We start from the raw sequence: 6,338 nt of genomic DNA, 5'->3' as shown, positions 1-6,338 counted from the left end.
TCCTACCACAACGCACATTATTTGGGTTAGGGTGCGGGTTAGCGTTTAGGTGAGTCGAGTATTATTATTAAATAATATATATAATAATACTTGACCCACCCACACCAAAACGCTAACTCGCACCCTAACTAAAATATTGTGCGCTGAATTAATAATTGTGGTAGGATTTTAGACCAGCGCCGACGGCGCTAGTTCAGAATCCTACCACATTTTCGCCCAGGGGCTTATATTGCTAACATTATTTGTGTTAGCGTTTAGGCTCGAGCGCCCAAATATTATTACATTTAATAATAATGCTCAACCAACCAAAAACCTAAACCAGCCCCTAACCTAAATAATAAGCATTGTGGTAGGATTTTTAATGAGACTATTTTAATTTATCCTACATGTTTAAGCACATCTTTTGATACTATTCAAATAAGTCTTTGAAAGATATTAAACAAGAAATAAATCTAATGTACGATGTACCTAATTATATTTTACTAATGATATACAAGTATGAATCATGATATCTCATTTTAGACAACATTTTTACAGTACCCTTGGATATATATATATTCTAGAAACAACTGTTTTCACAAAAATGTATTTGTTGCTTTAAATGTGCACATAACTAACATATACATTGATCATGCTTTCTTTACTAAACCAAAAATTTACAACACTAATTAAGCAGACTTATGATAAAAAAAAAACAGAAAAAATTACGAAAAACACTTCACACCTTAAATAAAAATAATTTTAGACATTCTCCGCCATTATGTGAAATTGCAATTCATATGATTTAAATAAAACTGTAATATTTAAAATAATTCATTTAAAATTAGTTTCAGTAATCCAGGCTGTGATGTCAACAACATCTAGCCTCGATGAGGCAGATCTTGGCAGGAACCTTCACTTTCCAACTGAGCCACATAGGGCTCCATGGGAATGGGTTGAGAAACAAAAACACCACATTGCCTGCTTCCTTCTGTTGCATGTACAACTCCATTGAAAAACATCTAAAAGGCTTTTCATAGCATGTTGAATCTAGTTAGTAATAACAACAGAAAAGCCTATCAAATAAAGAAAGTTGAAATAAAATGCATTAGAATACAAAGAAATAATATATATATAAGAACATCATAGTTTAGTTTGCACCCTTTTAGGTCATATCCAAACAGTAAAGTAATTGCATTCTTACAATTTGAATCCTAATTGTGTTAATGTCAATCACTTTATGGACCAAAAAATCAATATTTGCCATTAAAAAAAATTGATTAACATTTTCGATATAAACTACAACTACCATTTAATAATACCTAGGTATTGTACTTCGAAAATCCCATCCCTATCATTCAGGCATTTTTATACAGCCATAAGATTTACTGTTTAGGATCTTAAATATATAATTTAAATGTTAGATGTTTTTTAGATTCATAAAAAAAAATGTTTTATAATCTAAAATGGTGGCAGATTTAATATCTAGGATAAATATTTTAGTAATTTCATAAGTTTACAATTTGCTAATTGAAAAATAATTAATTAGTGAGTTATAAAATCAATATTTTCAGAACTGGTCATGTTCAGTAAAATGTTTTTTGAAACAGCAAATCTAAAGCTTTAAGCAAGTCTCTTTATGTCCAAGTATATTAATATTTTCATGAATATTTTTAGATTTTTCTATAATAAATCTAGATGTTTTTTTATTTAATTTATTATTTTAATAACAAATGGCAACTATGATTGAAACAGCACACACCAACTGTGCACAAGTAGAAGATCCTTCTTAATTTGTTGCACTTTGATCATACTCAAAAATTGCTAATTAAGATCTTAATGCAAATCAAACAAAAATTGTAAGTGTTGTAGATGTGGCACCAAAGTGCCAAGTTAAAATACAATCAGTCTTGTAAAGAAAATGGCAGTTTAAAGCTAGGCCTAAGGTGTGTTTAACAGTTACTGGTGGTGGGTAAAATTGACTTTTTACACTAATATAGTTCCAACTCATTTAAGGTTGTGTGCTTCATTTAGCCTACTTAGACACCTGGGCGAACTAGGGGTGCAAGTTCAAATTTTAACGATATAAACTAGGAGGCACCACCTTCGAAATGAGCCGCAATAAAAAAATTTCAAGTTTATATTGTCACAACTTTTGGAGATACTGCCCAAAATGAATTCCGGCGCGCCAAGTTCGCCCAGGTTACTTAGACCACCACAATAGATTACACCAAGATCCAAATTTAATAAATGATAAACAAAACGAATTTATTAAGCTTAGTATGTATGTCGTATACCCTGCATAGTTGCACCAAGATCCGAATTTAATAAATGATAAACAAAACAAAGTTATTAAGTTTAGTACGTATGTCTTATACCCAGCATAGTTGCGTACGGTCAGTTAAGCAGACTGTAAGCAATTTTTTGTACTGGCCTGTTTTGGCTTTGCACACCTGCATTCACACACAAATCACCACTTGCTTTGGCTAGGGATATTATAAATCAAGTTTAAACACACTTAAACTAATTTTTGAGAAATGCTAATGCTTGTTTATTTAATCAGAACAGTGATATGGTTTGCGCTTCTTTTACGGCGTAAGATGCAAAACAATGTCAAAGTATTTACCCATAAGCCAATTAAGTTTCTCCTATTTACCGACACAACAATAAACGATTTTTTAAGTAACGCCTTATGATTTTGCGTGTTAGTCTTGCGCCAATAACGATTAGATTTTCGAAACTTCTTTTTGTTGTTCGCCAAGTACTACAGTACATCAACGCCGTACATTTGCGTTAAGTACATTTGCGCTTAATAAGAATGTATTACGTCATAAAATTTCAGCCAATAGGAAGCGATCTGAAAACGCTTGGATTTGGAACCTCACATTGGACGTTTAAGTATCTACCCTACTTTCCAACCTTGCAACTAGCATTAAAAGTAGCCCAAATATAATAGACCTTAAATATTTATAACTAGTAAAAACGGAAAAGTTACTAAATGTAAATAACTAAATTTTATGTTTTAAACTTATATATTCGTAATATGTCCTTCTGGCCACAGTATAGTAACATTTTAACTTATAATCACTACCACTTTATCTATAAATGTTAGTCACTTGTTTTTTTGATGATGACAACAAATTCCAAATTTACTGCTTCAATATCAAAATTCAGTTTTATTAAATGGTTACACAATGCTGGTTTCACAAACATATTCTTGATTACTGGCAGACAAAGCATTCACTGAGAAGCCACAATTAACTTGACACCAACACAATATCACAAAATCTGCCTGCAATATATACTGCTCTGTGATGCATAAGCATCTTGACATCCATGTGTTTAAATTTGATTGAACCCCCCCCCCCCCTATTTTTTCGGAACCCTTGATGAATGGCTATGCCTAGCATGCCTGAAAAAAACTGTAATGGGTTTTTAAATTCTGTCTACAGACCCCAAATATCCTTGCTTGCCAAATACGTCCATTGTATTGCAGTCTGTTATTACAGTATACAACATTTTAGCTATCTTGTTATGTTTCGCCTCCATTACTTATTTGACTTCAACCAGCTATGTTAGACTGTTTTCCAACCTATGCAAACCTGTTTGGCGACATTTTAATCTATGTATACTTACTATTGCATTGCCAAATACTTTAGTATAATCAAAATAAAAACATTTTTTTGATGCCACCAACACTGCAAACCAGTACCACACACTTAACAACGAAACGAATTAAGCCGCGGACAGTTTAAAAACCACTCCTCAGATTGGGTTAACGTAACGAATTCAAGTCCGGCTAAAATGTGCATATGTAAATGGGCTTAGTGTTAGGCAGCAGTATTTTCCTACAGCTGCAGTGCTGCATGAAATCTGTAGGATGTTGGCTTATTTAGCCACCGCTGGCTAAACAAAGATACTAAAGGGAGAAGAGGGAAGTAAGAGGAAAGAGTGCTTGGCAACCGGTGTGCCGAGACGAAATATGTATATCACATCAAGGCAGGTATTTTGACCTTGTGCAATTATCCAGGTTTAATTTTATGAACTTTCAATAATATTAAAAAAAAATGTAAAACTTATGTTATGTTTTATCGCCAGAAATCAAATTTAAAAATACTTTTTGAATCAAGTACCAGGGGTACCAACATACCACAATCGTTTTTAAAATTTACTCTACAATGGAAAGAGGGATTAACCACACGCTCGAATCCCATGAATATCATTGTAATTATTATTTACATTTTATGATTGTTTAATTAACCTGGGAAGCTGTTTCGAAAAATAAACAAAAAAGTACAATGTCAGTTTTTATGTTTTCTAATTCGTTATTGCAAAGGGTGCATTTTTTGAGGACTTTATCTTGCTTCAGTAATTTTAAGAAGTCTGCAAAATCGCAAAATCAGAAGTTAAAGGAATGCAATATGTAAAATTTTTAACACTTTTGGTGTATTTCATTGTAAATCGCTCCTTGGGTTGCCTTGGACATTTGCTGATTTTGTTTGTCTACTGTTGTCAAATATATTTCGTAGGTGTTCCGCCGAACTGTTTGAGCTCTGTTGTTGTGCCGCAAGTAAAAAAGGTTGTTGAGCACTGGTTTAGGGCAGTGCTCTTCAACCGGTGTGTAAGTGCATCCTAGGGTGAACCAAAATATAAGTGAGGTGCACCAGTATGAAAAGGTATTCAAGGGTACATCACAAACTTTCGATGAACCATTAATATTACATAGTATTTGTCAGTATTACCGATTTCTATGAGACAATGGTGCTGTAACCTTTGTGACCTAACTTTCTGAGACATGTAGTCTTTCTTTTTTGCATGACTGCCATGATGCAAGTTGTGTTCCTGTTCAGTGTTTTTTTTAAGGTGTTTTGGGGGACCGAAACAGTCCCCCAAATTTCTCCAACGGTTTCCCAAAATTTGGACTTTAAGCAAATATGGCTAGTTTTTGGTATTTAAATGAAACACTTGCGGTCTCTTAAAACTACTTAGCGGTCACCCAAACCAAACCTTAAAAAAAAACCTGTTTCTGTTATTTGCGTAAAGATTGAATGCTGTTTTATGACATGCAATATAGTAGCCTACTCGCAAGCAGCCTGCAGCCATAATCTAAATCTCACCGACATTGCGTAAAATGGCAGCTCCACTGGGTTAATTGACATTATGTTATTAATATGCATAATATGCATATATGCATAATGAATTTTCATAGCGCTTTTCACCTCAGTTTACCTTTCAAGTAAACAGGGTGCATGAGTCCGTTACAACAACTTAAAGGGTTCACCAAACCAAAAAATGTAGAGCACTGGTCTAGGGTATAGTTCAGGGGTTCCCAACCTTTTTACAATCTCGTACCACCTGGACTCTCTGTACTGCCAGGCGTATCATTTGACTGTTATTGAACATTTTATTTCTATCTATTTTTAGCTTACAACTAGCATTATTTAACGTTATTTGTAGCTAAAGCTATAAAACAGTAGATGATATCTATAAAGAGCAATCATTTGACATAATTAATATAATTAATGCCTAGTGTCCCACAGTATTGTACGCTTTACCAAGCAACGGTGCTCCTTGTTGACAATTGACATGGCCTGTATTTTCAAGATCGTAATGATACGAAACAACAGTCATAGTTAAATAAGACTAGTCTTAGGTTTTTTTTCAACAAAACCAGATAAACAAAATATAAAGTTGTAAATCTAGGTTTTAGTAAAGAAAAAAAAACCTGTAGCTACCTGAAAAACCTTTGCGCACCACAGGTTGGAACCCCTTATGTATAGTTAATGCGGGCGAATTGCCTTTTAGAAAGTCTGTTTCCAGGGAGGATTTTCTGGAAATCTCTGGCTAGTACCCCCAGGGTCAGGTATAATTATTTCTAGTGAATATAAGTTCTGTTCCCCTAGGCACAAACCAATTTTAGCGCTTGTGAACTAGACCAAACCCTTTAAATCTACTTTGTGGATATAGAAAACTTTGAGGATGTTGTAAGTCACCCGATCCGTTAAAAATCAGTGCATTTCTAAGCAAAAAGGTCTACGACAATCAGGGCATCCAATGGCAGAAAAGTCTAGACTTTTAGACCTTGAGGTCCTGGCAATGCACTGATTTGGACCTTTAGGTAAACTCCCGGCGAAGATAAATTAAAAATATTCATTAAAAGTTCAGAAAAGATAACAAAAAATATGAGATAGGATTAATAACACTTGACCCACCTAAACCCTAACGCTAACCCGAATCCTAACCCAAATAATGTGCGTTATTTTAATAATTCTTTAAATGCTGGGGGAAAAAGCCCAAACTCGGATGGTTTCTCGTCCATTGTATTTAAGATTATTACGTCACAAATTGAGGTATTGGGG

Source organism: Ascidiella aspersa, chromosome 1 (assembly GCF_963924565.1).
Source record: "Ascidiella aspersa chromosome 1, kaAscAspe10.2, whole genome shotgun sequence".
NCBI lineage: Eukaryota > Metazoa > Chordata > Ascidiacea > Phlebobranchia > Ascidiidae > Ascidiella > Ascidiella aspersa.
Note: the sequence above shows the minus strand (reverse complement) of the source record.